Genomic DNA, 22,199 nt, shown 5'->3' on the forward strand with positions numbered 1-22,199 from the left:
CCATTTAAAAGTGTTCTTGCTGTTTGTTTCTTATAAATTGCTTGAATTGCTTTGTTAAAATTTTCACTAAAGTCCATTTCTTGGAGTTGTTGAAACATAAATTGCCAATTTAAGTTATCAAAGGCTTTTTGTGCATCAAGGAATATAAGTGCCATCTGGTTCCCTGGATGGATTTCATAGTACTCCAAGATGTTTGAGATAATCCTCAAGTTGTTCTTTACCTGTCTTTTTGGTAGAAAACCATTTTGGTCTGGGTGTATAAATTCATTCAAAAACTTTTTCATTCTTTCTGCCATTATTGCAGCAAAGATTTTGTAATCCACATTTAGTAGCGATATTGGTCTGTAATTTTTAATTAGTGTATGATCAGTATTTTCTTTAGGTATCAAAGTAATATTAGCTTCAGTCCATGAATCCAGTATTTTTGTCTGTGTAAAAACTTCATTACATAAGTCTTTCAAAGTTGGAGCTATAGTATCTTGTAACGCTACATAGAATTCAGCAGGAAGACCATCAGGTCCTGGTGTTTTATCTTTCTTTTGCTTTTTTATTGCCTCTGTAATCTCCATCATTGAAACATTCTCGTTTAACCTCTGACGCATATTCTCAGGAACCTTTGGGAGATTTGCTTCTTTTAAATAAGTCTGAATTACATCTTTAGAAAGCGTCTCCACCTTATAAAGTGTCTCATAGTACTCCTTCGTAATTTTTTTCATTAAGTCATTGTGACATTGTAGGTCACCGTCCATATCCCGTAGCTTACTTATTAATCTTTTTTCTCTTTCTTTTTTTAATCTATATGCCAGCCATCTCCCAGGTTTATTGACATTTTCAAAAAAATTCTGTTTGGACCTTTTAATCTGTTGTGCCATTGTATTTGTCTCAAGTAAGTTTAACTTATGTTTTAATAGTTCCATTTGTATCTTCAGCTTTTTCTTTTGAGGGTCTGATTGTAATTCAGCTTCCAACATACTAAGTTGTTCTTTCAATCTATGTTGAGCAAGTTACTTTTCCTTATTCTTTTTAGCCATAAGATAACTTATGGCCAAACCTCTAAAATATGCTTTTGCGGTGTCCCATACAATTTGAATAGAGGTTTCTTCTTTTTTATTGGCTTTAAAAAAGAATTCCATTTCTTTTATTGCAAACTGTAAAAACTCCTTTTCTTTCAATATTGATTTATTCGAGGACCATCTCGGTCTTTTCTTAAGTACTTTCCAGGTCATTTTCATTGAATTATGGTCTGCCCAAATGTTAGATTCTATTTCAGTTTCTTGTATCATGGCCTTTAAGTCCAAAGAAATCCATATCATGTCAATTCTTGACCACGATTTATGTCTATTAGAATAAAAGGTGTATTGTGCTTTTTCCGGGTACATCTCTCTCCAACTGTCCTGTATACAAAGTTCATCTTTCATTCTTAGAAAGGATTTAGGCAGAATATTACTTCCTTTTTTCCCCTGTTTATAACTTTTATAGTCCCGTACTGGATCAACAATTGCGTTAAAGTCTCCAAGTAAACACAAGCTATGGTAATTTAAGTCCACCAGTTTATCATATAATTGCTGAAAGAATTGATCTTGCTTCTCATTGGGAGCATATATCGCAACCATCAATATTTGTTTTTGATTCCATGTAATCTCGACCATCAGTATTCTTCCCTCTTCATCAGCATAAATTTGTTTTGGATTCATCTTTTCTTTTATATACAGTATAGAGCTATCCCTCTTTTCTTTTGTGATGTCAAGGAAAAATAAAGTTTACCAAGTTTTGATTGTTCAAGTATTCTAGAATGTTGTGACTTAATGTGTGTCTCCTGGAGACAAATTATATCCATTTTTAGCTTTTGTAGTCTATGAAATATTTTACTCCTTTTTGATGGGGAGTTAAGACCATTTATATTTATTGAAAGAATTCCAATTTCCTCCATAGTTTCAGTTGTGCTGAGATCTCAGTTTTCTAGGAGAGCTTATCTGTCTCTGATCTTTAGGCCTCACATCTCCCTCTGGTTGAGTCTAAGATTCAAAAGGATCTTGATGGACTTGAACCGTAGGCCCTATGCAACTAAAAGTTGTTCAATGGTAAGAAATGTAAGGTCCTGCATTTAGGCAGGGAAAACCAGATGTATAGTACAAGACAGATCGTACTTAGTGGTAAAACTTACAAGAAGGATCTCAGTGTGTTGGTACACTACAAATAAGACATGTGCTGGCAATATGCCACAGATCACAAAAGAAGTAGATTTGGGCTGCAACAGAAGAAGTAAAATGTCAAGATTACACATTCTATCCTATCCTGGTCAGACCACATCTGGAAGACTGTATCCAGTTCTGGTTGCCAAAATGCAAAACTGGAAGAAGTGAAGAATAGAAAACATGGTAAAAACCTTAGAGGTTAAATCTTCCATAAAATAAAACAATAAAGAGTGGTTGAAGAATTTGGTATGCTGAGCCTAAAGAAGGGAAAGCTAAGGAAATATGATAGCATTTTTGCAATACATGAACAGATGTCACAGGGAAAAGAGTGTAGATTTATTCTCTCTATGATTCTATGAGATGAAGAATCCTATTCTTTTACTCTCATTCTTGAAAGGTAATTCCACTAATACTTTTCCAATAGTTTGTTAATTAAGATACATGCATATAAAGATTCGCCTTTATTGTCATATGCAGTTCATTCTAAAGTGCATTTCTATCTACAACTTTGAGGCGGGGTTCTAAAATATGCTTTGTATGTATGTAAGTAACCAAGAATTTCATTGCAAAATTAAAAAAAAAAACTATTGCAAAATAGCAAAATATCAGGAAAAAAATGATATTCAGAAAGAGAACCACACTCCACTCTGTGTATAACTCCTCAAAAACCCAAATAGGTTAGTTCACTAAAAACAAACTGATCATATGCTTATCTACTTAGTATCAAATCCTCTTGAGTTCAATGTGATTTCTAGGTAGCTCTTTATAGCAGGGTAACCAGCCCACTCCTTGCAGGATGCACAAGGCTTCTTATATTTCTTTTCTGTGATTCCTGGAGCTCGGCCCAGATTGTGCTGCTAAAATTTGGCAGAAAAATGGTATGTGGAGCATTTTCAACATGAACTAGGCATTAAAATAGATGTGTGAAGCATCTCCTAGGTTTCCTACACTTATTCTGTCTTAAACAATCAAACGAAAAAACATAATCTTGAAAAATGTAAGAAAAAGATAGGGGAAAAAAATGTCACTGCTGTATCCTGGTACCTGAGAAATTAAGCAAGGAAGGGAAGGTATGGCTCCAGAGTAAAAAATGCTTAACTGGTTTAATGCAGCTTTAGGCTTAAATAGTAAATCAGGCACAATGTAACCAAAGCTGAACTTAATTTTATATATTTATGGGTTTTAGGAGATAGTTACAAAAAAAATCAATAAAATTTAAAAAGGCTTAATATGATTATGTGCCTATGTTTCTCTTTAAAGCTGTACCGGTATAAAATTGGCCTGAGCCTTTAGGATGAGTCTTTTTACATATCTAAGGCATCACAATGCATCACAATGCAAAGTGTAACACTTAGATTATTGCCATGCAAAGTATAATCTGATATTCTCTAACCTTTTCAGTGATCTTACTGTGTGACTTATTATAGTTCCACTTGGCCTGACAAATCAGTATACATATTTGTGCTAGTGTATAAAGAAAAAAATAGTAAAAACACTTTTTTAAAAATCAAAATGTTACTTAAACTATAATCAAAATTATAATAGAGATAATAGGATGGCTCTCTTTAGTTCAATTGGAGCTTCCCAGCATCTATGTTTTACATGAAACCTGATTACTCCTTTTTGGACAGTATAGAGACAATTTTGCTACTCATTGAAACAGTTTGTAGGCTTGGTTATTCTTTATGCTATGAAATGACTTTTCTAGTGTCAATAGAAGAGAATATTTATAGCTCAGGGTTGCACAATGGAGTCTTATTGCACCAAGAACATTCCCATCAACACTGACAGGGCAAGTGACTAAGACATAAAAGGAAAGCAAACTCCACTCCCTTCTAGCACTGATAATGTTACCTAGTTTGGTAATGAAACGTCTGTAAGAAAACAATCAAGCTCATAAAACATCAAGGATATCCATGGCTTTTCTAGTGGCTTGATATATTTGATCTTCTAGTGATTTTTCTTTTGGGACATCTGTAATGTCTGTTGAATCTGTGTTCTCTATATGAATTTGTTACATGATTTCCCAGTAGTCACTTTCCTGCTTATTCTAAATCAGGGGTCTTCAAACTTGGCCCTTTTATGATCTGTGGACTTCAACTCCCAGAATTCCTCAGCCAGGCATGCTGGCTGAGGAATTCTGGGAGTTGAAGTCCACGTCATAAAAGGGCCAAGTTTGAAGACCCCTGTTCTAAATCCATTATAAATCTGTGGTATTCCACAGGCTAGACAATATTCAAACTCCTACAAAGGGCCCTGCATCCCAGCCATTGGGATAGGAGTCTCATAAAATACAGATGGATTTTTAAAGATCTGGTGGGTTTGAATGATCCTCAGCTAAAGGGAAGTATCTATTTCAGATGGCACAGTTGAGAGAGTGGTTCATGTTTATACAGTTCCATTTAATTTGTTAGCCCTTTACTTTTATGTGGAATACAGCTACTACAATTTTAATGTAGGTCAGGCAGTTTACCAAAGAATTTTTTTTCTCACAGTAGTATTAGAATGGGTTATGGGAAAATGTTATGCCCTCTCCATTTTATGCAAACTTCATTTTTTTAGCAAACAGCAGAGAAACCAGTTACTCTCCCATCATGCAATAACCATGGTTTTGCTTTAAAATCCATGAAGTTACCATTGTCGTTGTATACTAATGAAACATCTGGCTGAAAAAGCCCAGTGTCTTTCTACTGTATGTTGTTATAATTATTGCTGCATTTATATTCTTCACATTTATTATATCACTCATGCCTTCATATTTTCTTGGATATCCTTCATCAAATAGACATCAAATTATTTGAGAGATGAGAAACCATTAAATATATGGCACAATGGAGCTGAAAATAAAAGGCATTGCTGATTGTTGGGAACAGAAAATCAAGAGATAGTTCAAAGATACGTTGCAATGCATTCAGCCCAGGCAGTAGCCATGAATAGACTTGGTTTTTAAGAAGCTTCTTCCTCTCCGTTATTAATTAAGTAATGTGTAAGCAATCATGTCATAGCAAATAGCAATTAGATTCATGTTTAGCAAAAAAAAAAAAAAAGCAAAAAAACTCTTAAAGGAAACTTATAACTCAATCTTCCCTCTGGTTACATTGGGTATACCATATTCCCTTTGGCTAGACATCCTGGGAACTCTGGAACAACACATTTGCAAAGCATTGAGGGGTGAAATAGAAGGAGAGGAAATGGCTGCCATTGAGGATTTATGAAGCAAGAAAGTATCATTGCTGCAGCCATGTGGTTATTCATCTATACACTCCCCTAACACATCTTCTTGCTTTCAGTTGCAAAGCCAAACATACTTGTACAGATATTACAAATAAATATCGGCCTTGTGAGGGGACAGTCATTTCAGCAGCCTGGCTGATTCATTCTGCTTACTATTAAGACTGAATTAAGTGAAAGCTATTCACTTAATTTCACACCAATTGTGATGGATCAAATTCATTACAGAACATTCAAAGTGTAGGTTTCTTGTTTACATTTCTAAATTGGCTATTCTTTCCTCATAAATTGTCATAATGAGTATTTATAGTTATAATTAGTTCACGAATTAGTTCATCACCACTGCTGCTAGGGTCATAATTTGTATCATGAATGAAATCCCTTCTACAGCTCCATCATTTCCATTCCCCAAACCTTCAAAAACAGTTTGAAGATCTTGCACAACTTTAACTTCTGCTGATCTTCACAAACTGAGAACAAGGAGTAAAAGTAATTGCCTTGCCTGAAGCTGCTGCAAGTCCCACAACAACAGCAGCAGCAGCAGCAACAATTATAGTTGCTCATTCTACTGCACTGTAAGAGAAGCCAAATAGACTATTTGCATATTCTTGCTTCATGCAGTGCTTCTTTATCTGGGTTTTTGAAAATAAATCCTGCTAGTTGTTTTTATGAAGAGCACCTGAAAAGCCACTTAGCCATCTTTCTCTTTGAAGAAGATTCAACTGAAGTAGAAATACTTCTAGAAGAGCATCACAAATAATTCATGTTAATTTTGCAGCAATCTTAAGCAAGATGTGATCGAGTTTGTAATGTCTCAGCTGCCCAACATGGATGTAAACATGAGATCACAAGATGTGGAACTGATTCTGGATCCTGCAAACATATGTGGAGATACCCTAAAGATGTGCTATGTCTAATTGACAGAGGAATAGCTTTGCATTTAGAAAATCTCAGCTGAATCCCTGGCATCTCCATAGAGGGCTGAGGAATACGGCCCAGAGGCTAGAAATCAATTGTGAGCCATTTTCAGTAGTATTATGTTAGAGAGTCAAATACAAGGTTCATTTTTATCAGATCATCTGTTATTTTCTGATTGTCTGGCAGTTGTCCTTATCATCTATAAAGGTTGCCGATTCCTCACAATGAGAAGAATATTCACTTTGAAAAAGAATTGCCAATCTATTATTACAAGCACTTCCAAGATTTCAGTGGGATGGTGATATGTTTCTGTATCAACTTTCATTTCCATAAGTGTCCCAAGAAATACCATGGCTTGTAGGATTCTGATATTTGGAGATATTGACAAATCATAGCATTTAAGTCTCTTACCAAAGGCTTTGGTGGCAACTTTATCAAATGCTAGCTTGCGGTATATTTATTGACGGCTTGTTCCTTTACTGCTGATAGTTGATGCTAAAAGGCAGAACATATCCACCACTTTGATATCTTCAATATCAATTTGAAGGCTGGCTGTTCTACTGTGGTATTCTTTATATTTAATTTTAGTCCCATTTTTTCCAGTGTAGTCTGACTTTTAGTAGTAGGGCTTGCAGATCCTTTGCATTTTTGGCTGTCAGGGTAGTGTTATCAGCACTGTAAATTATTGTTTTTCCCCCCTCCAATTTAAAACTCTATTTGCCTTCTTCCAATCAAGCCTTCCTTAATATATTATCCATGTGGTGTTCTTGGTTAAAAAAAATAGAGGCATGGTTTACCATTGCTTTCTCCCACACAGTATGAATTGATAGCTTTGCCATTGCCACTGTCTTCAGTGTCTTCCTATATTGGCTGATGCCCAAAATACATGCCCACTTGCTTTAGTTGGGCATCTGGAATGATCTTCACGCCTTAGATTAGTTTGCTGGGAATACATATGCTTGGCATACACTCCCAACATTCTTCATTTGTCCCTCCCAGGAACAGCACACACACACAAACATACATACATACATACATGTGTATGTATGTGTATATATATATATATATATATATATAGAGAGAGAGAGAGAGAGAGAGAGAGAGAGGGAGAGAGAGAGAGAGAGAGAGAGAGAGAGAGGACTTGGGGGACATTAGACACCCATTAATTTCACCTGGCAGGCAATAGCAAAGGATTATAGGCATTGGAGTCAAAAACATCCTCAGAACATCAGGTTGCCTATCCCTGTTCTAGAGTTAGGCTATATTATCTTTACATTTCCCTGCCCAACTTTTATCTCACCCTCTTATAGCTAGCCTTCCCAATATTGTTCTGGGTAGTTAAATCCATTAGTCAGTGGCAGTCTTTGGAGCACATGCAGCTGATGTGTATTAGTTCCCTCTCTTATGATAATGTAGAAAAAGAACACAAAAGGAAGAACAAATTGCACAATCCAGGCAACTGAAAGATGGTGGGAAATGGTTGCTTAGTGAATCCATGATGAGGCATACATCTGATTATGTGGGATCTTCCAGAAATAAATTGTGAAGCTATGAGCACATAAGCACATAGAAAAAAAAAACAGCTCATGATTTCTATTTTGGTAATGCTTTGCTTCTTGATTGCCCAAGAAATAAATGCAACAACATTGCTTTCAATGGAGCTGAGGTTTTCCTTGATCTCTTACTATATATTGGGGTTAGCTTTGTGCTGATAGTTACCAGCAAAAAGCGCATATTTTTGTATCAACTAAATAAAAGTAAAGCAGGGACAGGTTACACAATTTTTTCTTCACAAAAGAAATTCAACTTACACTGAAAAATTCGCCTTTATGCATTTGTTTCTAATCTATTCTGATAAGGAATCTTGAAAGAGTGTGAAAAGCATAACAAGTAAAAAAAGTATAACAATGAAAAAACTTGCTTAATAGCTGCAAGTCTGGAAAAGTCATGAAACAAAACAGAATTAAAAATACAAAATGCTGAATTAATTTTCTTAGAACAGAGGTTGGCAGTCCATGGCAATATCTGTGGACACCAGGACATCACCTGCATCCTAAACATAAGCTCTAACAATAAATGGAAATAAGAACACACCCATGTGAATGAATGTATTGATTGCAAAACTATGATGTTTTTGCCAATCTCAAGAGTTTTTAGCATTCCCATAAGGTATCTTCCAAAATATGAGAATCGTGTGAGAGCTGTGCTATTTAAAAGCAACTTCAGTAGGAAGCTTGGTAATGAGAAAGGACTGACAAAATACGAGGGCATTAGGAAATAAATCTCCATTTGGTTATCAATGACAGACATTCGCAGATACAGAACTTTTATTATACACATTAGAAAACTACAACATTACATAACTTTTCAACCTAATCGCCATTCAAATTGAGGCACTTGTCATAATGTCTTACAAGGTTTTGAAATTCCTTAGTAGTAGTCGCTCGGCACCAAATCTGGGCTATGAGGGGTGATCAAAAACATCCCAACACCACCCCAGAAGTGGTGCCATAGAAAATCCCACCAAATGTGAAGATGCCAAAGGAGTACTGCTAGTGAAGTTCATGGAGCACGGTTCGACCATCAATTCAGAAATTACTGTGAAACATTATGAAAACTCAGACAAGCCATCCATAACAAGCGTCAGGGCATGCTGACTTCCGGTGTGGTGTTGGTTCACAATAATGCTCACCCGCACACCACTAGATGCACCCAAGAACTTTTGAAGCAGTTCTTGTTATGTCCCGAGCCTTTGCAAACGGCTCGGGCGTTTGCAGGCAGTCCCGGGCAGGTGCAAAGCTGCCTGGGACCAGACAGGCTGTCGCCAGCGCCGTGCGCATGCGCGGGTGCTGGCGCGGGAAAAGTAACCCATTTACCCGGGAGTTGCCTATATAAGAGGCTGCGAGGCGTTTGGGCGAGGCTGAAGCCATCTTCCTGTAAGCTGAACGCTGAATAAAAGAAACTGAGAACTCCAGCTGCTTCTCGTGTCTGTTTTCCCGCCACGGACTCAACACTGGCGACGAAGGTGGGATGCCTTGCACTACCTGGAAAGGAAAAAGTGTAAGCTTACCCAAGGAGTCCTGAGCGGCGGAAGAGGAATGGCGTCGACTCGGCAGCTGCCCGCCAATCCGGTGCGCATTCGGGGGTAGGCTGGCTGATAGACCCGTCTCCTGAAGATCCGAACATGGTGAAAATCGGAAGGCTTTCGGAATTCGACGTCTCACATCCAGAGCGGTGGGAGTCCTACATATCCAGAATGGAGAACTACTTCAAGGCAAACCAAGTGAGGGAAGATAGCTTGAAGGCGGCCACCCTGCTTTGCGTTTGCGGCCAAGACGCCTTCGAAATCGCAGAAAACCTTGCAGCACCTGTCCCAGTAGAGTCTGTAAGCTACGCAGACCTGAAGAAGCTGCTGAAGGAGCACTTCCACCCAAGGTGTCCGTTATCTCATGGCGCCACACCTTCGAACAAGGGATCAACGGTCCGGTGAGTCAGCCAAGGAATACATCGCCGCGTTACGGAAGGCCGCCAAGCCCTGCGAGTTCAAGGACCTCGAGGAACGACTGAGGGACCGATTCGTGTGCGGGTTAAGGCATCGCGAGCTACAACAGAGACTTTTCGCAAAGGAAGAATTATCCTTCCAAGACGCCTTAAGGGAAGTCACCGCAGAAGAAGCAGCAGGCGGCGCCGTCAAAAACATGCGGCCGATCAGAAACAGTGCAGAGGGTGCGTCCGTGCACCAGGAAGACGTCCGACGAAACTCCGAGGAGGATCCGGACGAGGAAGTCGACCGTCTACACCCCGCGAAGGAAGAGAACCAGAAGGGAAGCTCTTCGGCTCCGCTCAAGTGCATCGGCTGTGGAGGTCGCCACAGGAGAACCGACTGCAAGTTCCGCTCCGCTACCTGCCGGGCATGCGGTAAACAAGGGCACATTGCAGCTGTGTGCCTGGGCCGACGAAAGGCACAACCCCAAGAAGAACGCCTGAAGGGTACCAGATTCCCCAGCCAGAATAGGGTAGGTTTTTGCGCTTCGCGAAGAAGCATCTGTAGAACAGGCACACACAAGCCCATGAAGAAAAAGCTGTCACTCAACGTGAAGCTACAAGGGGTTCCATTATCTATGGAACTAGACACAGGGTCTGCCCTGTCCATCATTTCATTGCATACATTTAGGAAGATTTGTTCCAGAAGTGGGTCTAAGGCCAAGTTAAGGCCTTCTGATATTGTATTAACAGATTTTCAGAACTCAAGAGTGTGTGTTAAGGGGGAGGCCACCCTTAACGTGCAATACAAGAGTTTTGAAGGTCCACTAGACTTATTAGTAGTAGGGGGTGAACGAACGAGTCTCATAGGACTCGATTGGTTTGAGGCCCTGGGGATACACGTCACAGGACTCAACAGCTTACAAACACTCGACCTACAGGAAGTCTGCAAAGAATTTGCAGATGTTTTCAGCCCCCAGCTGGGCACATTCAAAGGACCACCTGTGTCCTTAAAGCTAGACCCCACTGTCACTCCCATTAGGATTAAAGCAAGAAGGGTCCCTTTTGCTTTAAAAAGTAAGATTGACACTGAACTAGACAAACTAATCCAACAGGGAATCCTAGAACCTGTTGATTCCAGCCCGTGGGAGACCCCCATTGTCACGCCTCTAAAGGCAAATGGGGACATTCGCATTTGTGCTGATTACAAATGCACACTCAATAAGGCATTGCAGCAACATGCCTATCCTGTTCCTGTGGTCAGTCACATCCTGGCCTCTCTCAAGGGGGGGCGTGTTTTTGCAAAGCTTGACCTAGCTCAAGCATATCAACAGCTGCCTGTTGATGATGATGCTGCCATAGCTCAGACCATTGTGACCCACAGGGGAGCCTTTAAAGTAAAAAGGCTACAGTTTGGAGTAAATGTCGCTCCTGGGATTTTCCAAAGCGTAATGGAAAACACACTACGAGGTATACCAGGGGTCTGCCCCTACTTTGACGATGTCTTGATTGCAGGAGACTCCACACACATTCTAGCTGAAAGGCTTAGGGCTGTCCTGTTAAGATTCAGGAAATCAGGCCTCAAGCTCAGAAAAGACAAATGCCAGATTGGGGTGCCTTCTACTGAATTTCTGGGATTCAAAATTGATGCTGCTGGGATTCATCCTGCTGAATCCAAACTAACTGCTATTTTAGAAGCACCCAGGCCAAAGTCTAAGGCCGAACTTCAGGCCTTCCTAGGCCTCCTGAATTTCTACAATTCTTTTCTTCCACATAAAGCTAGTGTAGCTGAGCCTCTTCACAGGCTACTAGACAAACAAGCTGTGTGGCTGTGGTCACAAGCACATGAGGCTTGCTTTAAAGAAGTCAAGGCCTTGCTCACTTCTAACAGTGTTCTTGCACATTTCAACGAGTCTCTCCCTGTGTGCATCGCTTGTGATGCGTCCCCCTACGGGGTTGGAGCTGTCCTGAGTCACCTCAGGTCTGATGGAACTCAGGTTCCTATTGCATACTACTCCAGAACACTGTCTTCTGCCGAGCGCAACTACGCTCAGATAGACAGGGAGGCTCTGGCTGTTGTTGCTGGAATTAAAAAATTCCACGATTTTCTATATGGCAGGCATTTCACGGTCTTCACTGACCATAAGCCTCTGCTGGGACTGTTTACCACACGTAAGCAGACTCCCCACATCATTTCCCCTAGAATGCTTAGGTGGTCTATTTTCTTGTCTGCATATGATTTTTCATTACTCCACAAGCCTGGGAAAGAAATGGGCCATGCTGATGGCCTCAGTAGGTTGCCTCTGCCAGTAGTAGAAGCTGACCCCGCGCCAGCTGTCAACATTCTATCAATCCAAGCCTTGCCCGAGCTCCCTCTTAGTGCCAGGGATGTTACCGCTGAAACAGGTACAGATCACACACTTTCACGTGTCCGCTCCTGGGTCCTGTCCGGGTGGCCTGAGCACTGCCCTAGTCCTGAGTTTCAGAGTTTCTGGTCCAAAAGGAACGAACTGTCCCTTTCTCAGGGTTGTCTGCTTTGGGGAAACAGAGTTGTCATTCCCACCTCAATGAGGACTAGGGTCTTAGAATCCCTCCACGAGGGTCATCCTGGCATTGTTCGTATGAAGGCTCTTGCACGAAGCCACTTGTGGTGGCCTGGTTTAGATAAAGATATTGAGGCTAAGGTACACGCATGCCACCTGTGCCAACGATCTCGCCCAGAGATGCCCCAAGCTCCTGTGCATAGATGGGAGGAAACACAGTCCCCATGGTCTAGGGTGCACATTGACTACGCTGGGCCCTTTCAGGGCCAGTTCTTCTTGGTCCTTGTTGACAGCCATTCAAAATGGCTTGAGGTTGTGCCTGTCTCATCCACCACCACTGCAAAGACTATTCAGGTACTGAGGGGGATTTTTGCTGCACACGGGCTGCCAGATGTCATTGTGTCCGACAACGGCCCTCAATTCACCTCCTCCGAATTCCAAGCTTTCTTACAGGCAAACCTGATTCGTCATGCCACGTCTGCGCCTTTTCACCCGTCCACCAACGGTATGGCTGAACGCATGGTGCGCATCGCAAAGGACGCCTTGAAGAGACTCACCTACGGGGACTGGCATCACAGGTTGGCTGACTTTCTCCTTTCTTATCGCACCACACCGTCCACTTCTACAGGGAGAAGTCCAGCTGAACTTCGTTGGGGGCGCCAACTTACTACTAGACTTGACCGGTTGCATCCGGACAGACTGCCTTCATCTACCTCACATCCTAGGGCACCTAGACAACTACTTGTGGGTGCCCCGGTTTGGGCTCGCAATTACGGGCCTGGTCATACATGGGTCCCCGCTTCTGTGTCCAGGATCACAGGTCCTCTCTCCTACGAGGTTGCCCTGGACAACGGTCGTGTCCTGCGTCGGCACATCGACCAACTTCGCTCTAGGCGAGACTTTTCTGCTGAGACTCCTGGGTCTTTTCCAGGGGGGGAGGGGGACCCTTTGGAGCAAAGGGAAGGGCAAGAGCTACTGCCCATCTCCACTGAGGGAGCCACAAACGGCCCATCCCAGGGTTCCGCAATTGCTCCGAAAAGAAAGTCATGGAGCTTACCCACACAACAGGCACTCACGCCTACTCCAGCCAGGGAGTCACCCCGGGGGCATACTCACTTTCCACACACATCACACAGCACTCCAGCAACGGAGGATACCCGGGGGCATCCCAACAAATCATTCCCCGCAAGAGAGCTGGCACACAATTCCCAAGGTTGGCCTGACCTTACCCCAAATCCTACAGGGGGTCAAACATACACAGAGTTAGTCGAGGAACCAAGTCCCGACTACAACAACCCTAGCACAAATCAGGGAACACCTGAGTTTTGGGAAAGTACAGAAACCCACACGAGCCCGAACACAGAATGGGGTTCAGGGAATGGACAGCCTCCTGACAGGTCTTGGACTGACCTAGGAGGTTCTACAGAGACGCCCAGCAGCGGCTATCACTTCAAGGGGCCTGAGGGTCTACAGCTAGGTAGGTCAACCAGGTCACAAAGTAACAGAAGCCCTGGCCTGACGAGCCCGGTGGGCAAGCAAGCAGGCCAGGCATCGGGGCACAGTCCTTGGAAGACACCAGGGCACAATAGAGAGAACAGGCTCACGCCTCCCTCCAGTCAGGGGACTTATGCCAGTAATCCAGAGCTAAGAAGGTCACAGAGAGCAAAGAAATCTCCCAAGTACCTAGAAGACTACATAACATTGCTGGCAAAGCAAAAGCCAGTAAACAGTGGGAACATTGGGGAGCAAAATGTCGTATAAAATAAATGTTGTATGTTGGTAGTAGTTTTAGCCCGGGGGAAAGGGGTGTTATGTCCCGAGCCTTTGCAAACGGCTCGGGCGTTTGCAGGCAGTCCCGGGCAGGTGCAAAGCTGCCCGGGACCAGACAGGCTGTCGCCAGCGCCGTGCGCATGCGCGGGTGCTGGCGCGGGAAAAGTAACCCATTTACCCGGGAGTTGCCTATATAAGAGGCTGCGAGGCGTTTGGGCGAGGTTGAAGCCATCTTCCTGTAAGCTGAACGCTGAATAAATGAAACTGAGAACTCCAGCTGCTTCTCGTGTCTGTTTTCCCGCCACGGACTCAACAGTTCTGTTGGGATGTTTTTGATCACCCCCCCCCCCCATAGCCCAGATTTGGCACCGAGCAACTACTATTAAGGAATTTCAAACCTTATAAGATGTTATGACAAGTGCTTCAATTTTAATGGCAATTATGTCAAAAAGTAATGTAATGTAGTTTTCTAATGTGTATAATAAATGTTCCATATCGGCAAGAGTCTGTCATTGATAACCAAACGGAGGTTTATTTCCGAATTGTTCTCGTACTTTCTTTTCTTGGAACAGTGTGTTCTCTACTAAGCACAAGTAAGGAGTAAAGTAGATTTTGGCCTTGATTGATAACAGTCTATTCACAAATTTTATGAAGATATGTTCTTTCAAGGACAAATTTGAAGTTAATTCAGATCCACCACAGGAGGCAATTTCTTAAGAAAGGAACATAAAACTTTTAGCTGGCAACACATCAGTGCTGGAACATCTGATTTAACTTAAACTATTCTGTAGATGCTTCCTACTCATCCAGCTTCTACCTACCATGTTCATTAGCACCTGCACTGAATTAAGTCTTTTTAGATGAATGTGATTGAAGCTGTTAGGAAACATCATGTTGCAATAAACACTAAAAAGGAGCAGGACAGGTCCAGCTTTTATTGGAATGTGGATATATCAAAAGATCAAAAAATGTTCCTAACTAATTTAACAGATGAGCAAGGTGATTGTCAACTGATCTGAACTAAAACTAGTAAAAGTACATTTGCATTATCAGAAATGAAGTTTTAGGATTCAACTTGCTTTATTTGTTTATTATTCATTTATATGTCCTATTTCTTAACTGCCCATCTCCTCAGAGAGGGGTTCTGTGTGGTGTTTATCTTGGTTCCTATTTCTCATTTCATTCCAGGACTTCCTGCCTGGTAATCTCTGATTGTTCATTGTGAGCTCCTTCTAATAGCAAAACTGGTGACTGAATTCCTAACTAAGACGGAAAGGTGCTATCACAGAACAAATGATCCCATTCTTGCAGTTATGGGATATATTTTCCTGAAAATTATCACAATATACACATAGTATAACTGCTATGTTATTTCATATTTAGCAACAGAAAGAACAAAATCTATTACATCATGCAGAGAAAATTGCTTTGTTCATGAACAAGATTGCTTTGTTTGCTGAAACTAATAGTTTACATTTAAAGACTATAGAAAGCCACTTTCAGACTATTATCAGTGGAAGAATTCTGCTTAATGGAAGAAGGAGGGAAAGAAAACTTCTAAGTAGTTTTCAGAAGGAAAGTAGTTGCCATTTATATTAATTTACCTTTTCCTTAAAAAAAAGAGTTTGATGAGTCAAACTCTGTCAGTGCTAGGAAAATAAGGGAAATTTGAATGGATGAGCTGTTTTTAATGGAAAATCTATTCTATTTAGTTCTGTATTTGTTTTACTATTTGATCTGAATAAGCCTTGCAATTCGCCATGTTGTGTTTGTCGGTCAGACGCACAGAGAAAGGATAATGGATATAAAGAATGGTAACCACAATCCACTCTACAATTAGGCACCCTAAATCTCAATAGAAACAATCTGATTTTAGAAATTCGGTGTTGTTGATAGTTTCTGGTGAGGACAACTGATTCTTCATTGGGGTTATGGGATTCAAACAAAAATGAATATTTTTTTTCAGTTCATCCCCACTCCATACATTTCTAAACATATTTTTTCTCTCAAGCTTAAAACCCAAGCATACACATTAATGGAATAATAATCATTTCTACTGGGTAGAATGAATCCTTGAGCATTTACTTAGATTGTGTATGGACAGTATGATATGTGAGAAAATGAAATTAATATGTGTGAATTAATATCTCATACACACTTAGAACCCTTTCCAGATGAGGATTATTCACCCTTTTCTAATGGAACATAAAGCTCAATCAGATTAATCTTTAAATGTCTATATATTGGGTGCTAATATGAATCCTCTTTCTACCGACTGACAAGAGTTTCTTTTTTATTGGCAGTTTGTTCATCTATCTCACATCTCACGTTTCCTTCTGTCTGCCACTTCTCTGCATGATGGGGTTTATACCACCCAATGCTTTATAGTAAATCATGAACAACTTGTATTTAAAAATTGAGATATTATCCCAAAGGTGCTTTTTCAAAAGGGAACTGGGTTTTCTTTTTGTTTTTTTCCTTGAAGACGTTTCAATTCTCATTGAAGAAGCTTCTGAGGTCATGGGACAACCATGACCTAGATGAGCATCTCCATAGACAAATTGAGAAATTACCTCCTGTGTTTTGCTAAAATTGCCAAATATGTCTTTACTGATCTCATGGGAACATATCCCCTTTCAAATAAGACATATTCTTTAAAATAGTGATGTCCGATAACCTAATCACCATTTTAAGATTTATCATTTATATCAGTGATCTGCTCCCAATCACCAATTTGTTGTTGTTGTTATTGTTGTTGTTATTTTAACAAAATTCCCAAATACAGTTTCTCAGAACCAAAATATCGCTATGCTGACTTTTTGTTTTTGTTTTTCGATTGTTATATACCAGGGATAGGCAACCTTGGCTCTTTTATGACTCGTGGACTTCAATTCCCAGAATTCCTGAGCCAACAGGAATTGTTAAAATTGTAGTGCAAGATTTTTGCCAAAATTCAATTGACCTTTTTGTGCAAAATCACATTTCATTTACAAAAGTGCTGAGGATAATCTTCCCTGCTGTTTCTTGAGGAAAAAGCAATGGAAAGAAGCACTCTGCTTCAAATTGCTGATTATCTTTCCATGGTATTGGCAGGCAGTTCTCACAATTTTAAAGACACTGAATATTTCACTCCCTATTCTCCACTTGCCTGGACTGTCAGTTCTAACCAAAATAAAAGCTGATAATAATAATAAAAAAATTCACGTAGGAATGACTGCAGCATATTGCACAATCTGTCTCTGAAGAAGCTTTAAAAGTGAAATTATATATTAAAAGTTCCAGTGCCGACATTAAAGTGCTTGCCCAATTTCCGTACTACTACTACTACTACTACTACTACTACTACTAATAATAATAATAATAATAATAATAATAATAATAATAATAATAATAATAAAGTTGGAAGGGATCTTGGAGGTTATCGAGTCCAATCCCCTGTTCAGGCAGGAAATCCTACATCATTTCGGACAAATGGCTGTCCAGTCTCTTCTTAAAAACTTCCAGTGTTGGAGCATTCATGCTTCTGGAGGCAGGTTGTTCCATTGGTTAATTGTTCTAACTGTCAGGAAGTTTCTCCTTAGTTCTAGGTTGCTTCTCTCCTTGATTAGTTTCCATCCATTGCTTCTTGTCCTGCCCTCAGGCACTTTGGAGAATAGCTTGACTCCCTCTTCTTTGTGGCAGCCCCTGAGATATTGGAACACTGCTATCATGTCACCCCTCGTCCTTCTCTTCGTTAAACTAGACATACCCAATTTACTGCTATTTCTTTAGGAGAATATTTAGCTATTTTCTAGATATCACTGAAATACCTTCCAGCAGCTCTCAACTTTTTTACCATTATCAAACTTTCTCTTGATCTTCTAATGATAGAAGTCTAACAGTTCCAGTGGTGGGATTCAAATATGTGAACAACTGGTTCTCTGTGTGGATGCTGCTTCCGGAAGTCCATTCTGGGCCTGGGCAATAAAAAATTAGCTACTGGTTCTGTCGAAGTGGTGCGAACTGGCTGAATCCAACCACTGAATAGTTCTATACATTTCAATCAGTATACTTTGCCAACACGGATTTTCTTCTTAACGCTGTTCAGTTTGGGTGTTAGTTTTTCAGTATGAACAGCAGGTTTCTTCATAATCTACTTCTGGCTTTATCTGAAAAGGTTTTTTTTTTTTAATTTCATCATGTAAATATATAAGACATTGTAAAATTTTTAATCACGATGTTCAGTCATGCTTGCATTTTACTAGAAGAGAGACCTTCTAGTGAATTAATAGTAACAAGCATCCATCTAGTAGAAAATAAATGTAATATCTATATTAATTGGAGAGGGGTAGAAGAAAAATTGCTTTTGTTTTTAGAATAGTGATAAAAATACAAAAACCCTATAATAATGATGTACTGCTATAATTGGCAATATTTAACTTACTATGTTGCATTTGTACTTTTGGGAAATGTTTTAATAATCATTATCAGCATATCTAAGCAAACACTGTAGTTTCTGGTGTGAAAGCATGAATGGGTCTAGTAAAGATATGTATTAATCAAACAATTGGTGCAGTTTCCAAGCCGGAAAGTTGCCCAATGCACCTTTGATCAATTCAATTTGGCATCTGAAAATAAGTTTTCATTCATAAATCTAACCTCTGTGCTTCCCACTGTCTCTCAGAGGATATTGACACTTGGTTAAAAAAAAAAGCATGAAATTTACAAGCATTATAATCCTGTATGAGAATATTTCAGATATGTTGAATGTGCCCTAAAACCTCTAACCAAAACTAAAAATAAATTGAAATGAAATCATGTTCTAGTTAGTAAATCCTGTAACTCTTGTTATGGAAAGACATTTGTATAAACATTTATGTAGAGAATATTTTAATAAATAATGCCAGCAAAATATGACCAGAGCAACATTGTTTGTGGAAGTCATTTTGTTCCATTACAGTGTTTGTTAAAGTGATACAACAGGAGGTTATGCATCTCCAAACCAAATATCAGTTCTGCCAAACCTTATTCTGATTACTACTAATCCAAACATTACAATATAACACATGGCAGAAGAAAGCAATAGTGGATATGAAGCCTATGACAAGATACTTCCTGCTTAATGGAAACTATAATTTTCTGTTTTTTAAAATTCCTAAAGAAACCCAATAAACATGGCCTTGTTAGTCAATATTATAAAACACTTCTATACATTGTTTTGTAAATTTCCAAGAAATCTCTGAAAAGAAAAATGGAAAACCAGGGATAACTTGCTGTGCAAAAATTTCTTGTCATTGTACTCCTTATTTTGCCAGATTATTTTTAGGATTTCCTTCCTAGAATGTAACTTTACATTCTAGTGGCCAATATATTTTATTTTATTTATTTATTTATGAGACTTATATACCGCTTTAAGTGCAAGCACTCTCTAAGCGGTGTACACCAGTAAGCAATGTATATATATTTTACATTGCCCCCAACAATCTGGGTCCTCATTTTACCTACCCCGGAAGTATGGAAGGCTGAGTCAACCTTGAGCCGGTGAGATTTGAACCGCTGACCTGCTGAACACAGTCAGCTAAAGTGGCCTGCAGTACTGCACTCTAACTGCTGCGCCAATGTTTTTTTGTTTGAGATGACAAATAGGAAAGTTACTATATCTCTGTGGTTTATAAAAATATTTACTTTACATAATTGAATTATTCATAACATTTTGACAATTTTATTTAATCATTTGCATGTGAGATGGGACATAAGCATCTTGTTTTATTGTCAATATTTTATCTTAGGCATATTCATACAAATTTGTATACATAAATATAAAATACAATTACTCTTAAAACAGTATTTAAAACCAGATGTTTAAAATATAAGCATTATTACATTTAATTTATGTTGATATGACTGTTTTGATCAGCAATTATAGGTCCAGTATATCATTCCATATGAAACTAAGATCTTCAGGTATGCAATTTATGTACTTAGGAAGGCAACCCAAAATTTAATCTAAAAACCTCACAACAAGTTTTTCTATCCCTTATCATAATATTGTTTATTTAGCTTTATAATTTTTATATCACCCCAGTCTTATGACTGTAAGTAGTGCACAAGAATTAACCTCTAAAGAATCATATAAATAAAAAGAACTGGAACAAACCAAATCAAATCTCTGTTACCCTAACAATTTAACAATACAGTATAATGTTGCACATTTGTTGGCTCCATCAAAACTAAAATCAATCAAACAAGTATAAAGCATAATAGTGGCAGCTGGGAGATTTATTTTGGATTTGACCAAAGTTCTGTTTCTAGCTTACCGGAGCTAGGAAGCAAAAAACAAGGAATGGGCTTGTGATTTCCTTGTTTTAAAGAAAAAGCAATTTTTAACAGAATGAAAAGAATAAGACCCTGTGAACTGTAGAATAACATCACCATGTTCCAGTCCTCAAATAGTCTCTGTAGGGGGGTGTTAAAAATCTATCACTGATATTGATTAACCTGGCTTGGAAAAACATCCTTTAAAATTAGCCTTTGAATGGCTTCATTTTATTTTATTAAACAGTAGATGTGTGATAGTTGAACCTGCAAGACCCAAAACGTCACCTGACTCCACCAGTCCCAGGAAACATAAAAGAAGCTCAGTTCTGGCTATAGGAGTACAGTATCACCAGGATATCAACTATAGAAAATGGTCCATTTCAAAATGTTGGTTTATGGCCGGGGTATCAAACTCACAACGTCACATGATATGTCATGACATATTGAAACTTTTTTCCATTGCCGGCAATGGGGTGGGCGCAGTTTTGGCATGATGCATCCGCCCCGCGGACTGGCAGTTTGACACCCCTGGTTTATGGCATCTTTATTATCTGAGTTATAATCACTATGGGGTGAAGACATTGTTGTGTCGCAACTTTTTCCCCCTTGCCAGAGCTGGGGTGGTTGTGGCTTCCGTGTGATGCATCCAGCCTGCGGGCCAGCAGCTTGATACCCCTGTTCTAGTAGATTAAAGAAGAATGGCAAGCACCATGAAGCATATGATATGTGTATGAGTAAAAGTGTAGTTCTATAATGCATATAGTAAAAGTGCTGTAGCAATTTGGGGTAGGAGAATGAAACAGCTGGGTGGTTTAGACTAGTCTGAAATTATATTTTTGTTGATTTCAGAAAAGCTTCATATTACATTTCTCGCTTCAGTAGGAAACAAATCAATCCCATTATATGGCCATCTCAGATTTGATACCACAAAAATGAATCAATGTAAGAAAGTAAATACTTCAAAATGTTTACTGCTGATACTAGAGATCTATACTCTTTTCTATGTCAGTTTGTGAAGGACTGTTTATCAATGTAGTGCATCTGGGCCAGATTAGTTATTGAACATTTATTATCCCAGACTGGAAACAGCCAGAACAATTTTCACTGCACTTGAACACAAATGGAGTCTTCCCCTTAAGCAATTTTTTGACTACAGGTAGTCTTTGCTTAACTACCACAACTGGAATTGGCATGTCCTTTGCTAAGCAATACAGTAATTAAGCAAGACATCGCATGATAGCAATGGGCTTACCTAATTTCTACCGTGTTCATTAAATGAATTAGCTGGGTTCATTAAGTGAGCCAACACATGATTACAACCTGCAATTTTACTGCCAGCTTCTCCAGTGACTCTTGTTATTGGAAACTAGCTGTCAAGTGTGCCAATGGTGATAATGTGATTGCAGGATGCTATGATGGTTGTAAACACCTGTCAGTTTTACAAAGCACCTGAATCTCAGTCATGCACTGGGGGGACACCGCAACAGTGGCAAGTGCAAGGACCAGTTGAAAAGTTACTTTTCCAGCAGTATCATCACTTCAGTCTCTAAAATTGGGCATTTTTAAAGCAAGAACTACCTGTACCTATAATTCCCATGATGTTCTAACTTTAGTCAAAAAAATGACATACATTCAGTATAAACATTTAATGTTTCTACTCACAAAGAGGAAATCATATAATGATATCACAGTGGCAATATTATTTAGCCTTCCAAAATAGCCGTTGTCTGATATTGTTTTGCCTTTATTTAATAATAATTCT

This window comes from Crotalus tigris, unplaced genomic scaffold, assembly GCF_016545835.1.
Source record: "Crotalus tigris isolate CLP2741 ecotype Arizona unplaced genomic scaffold, ASM1654583v1 scf7180000021046.533783, whole genome shotgun sequence".
Taxonomy (NCBI): Eukaryota; Metazoa; Chordata; class Lepidosauria; order Squamata; family Viperidae; genus Crotalus; species Crotalus tigris.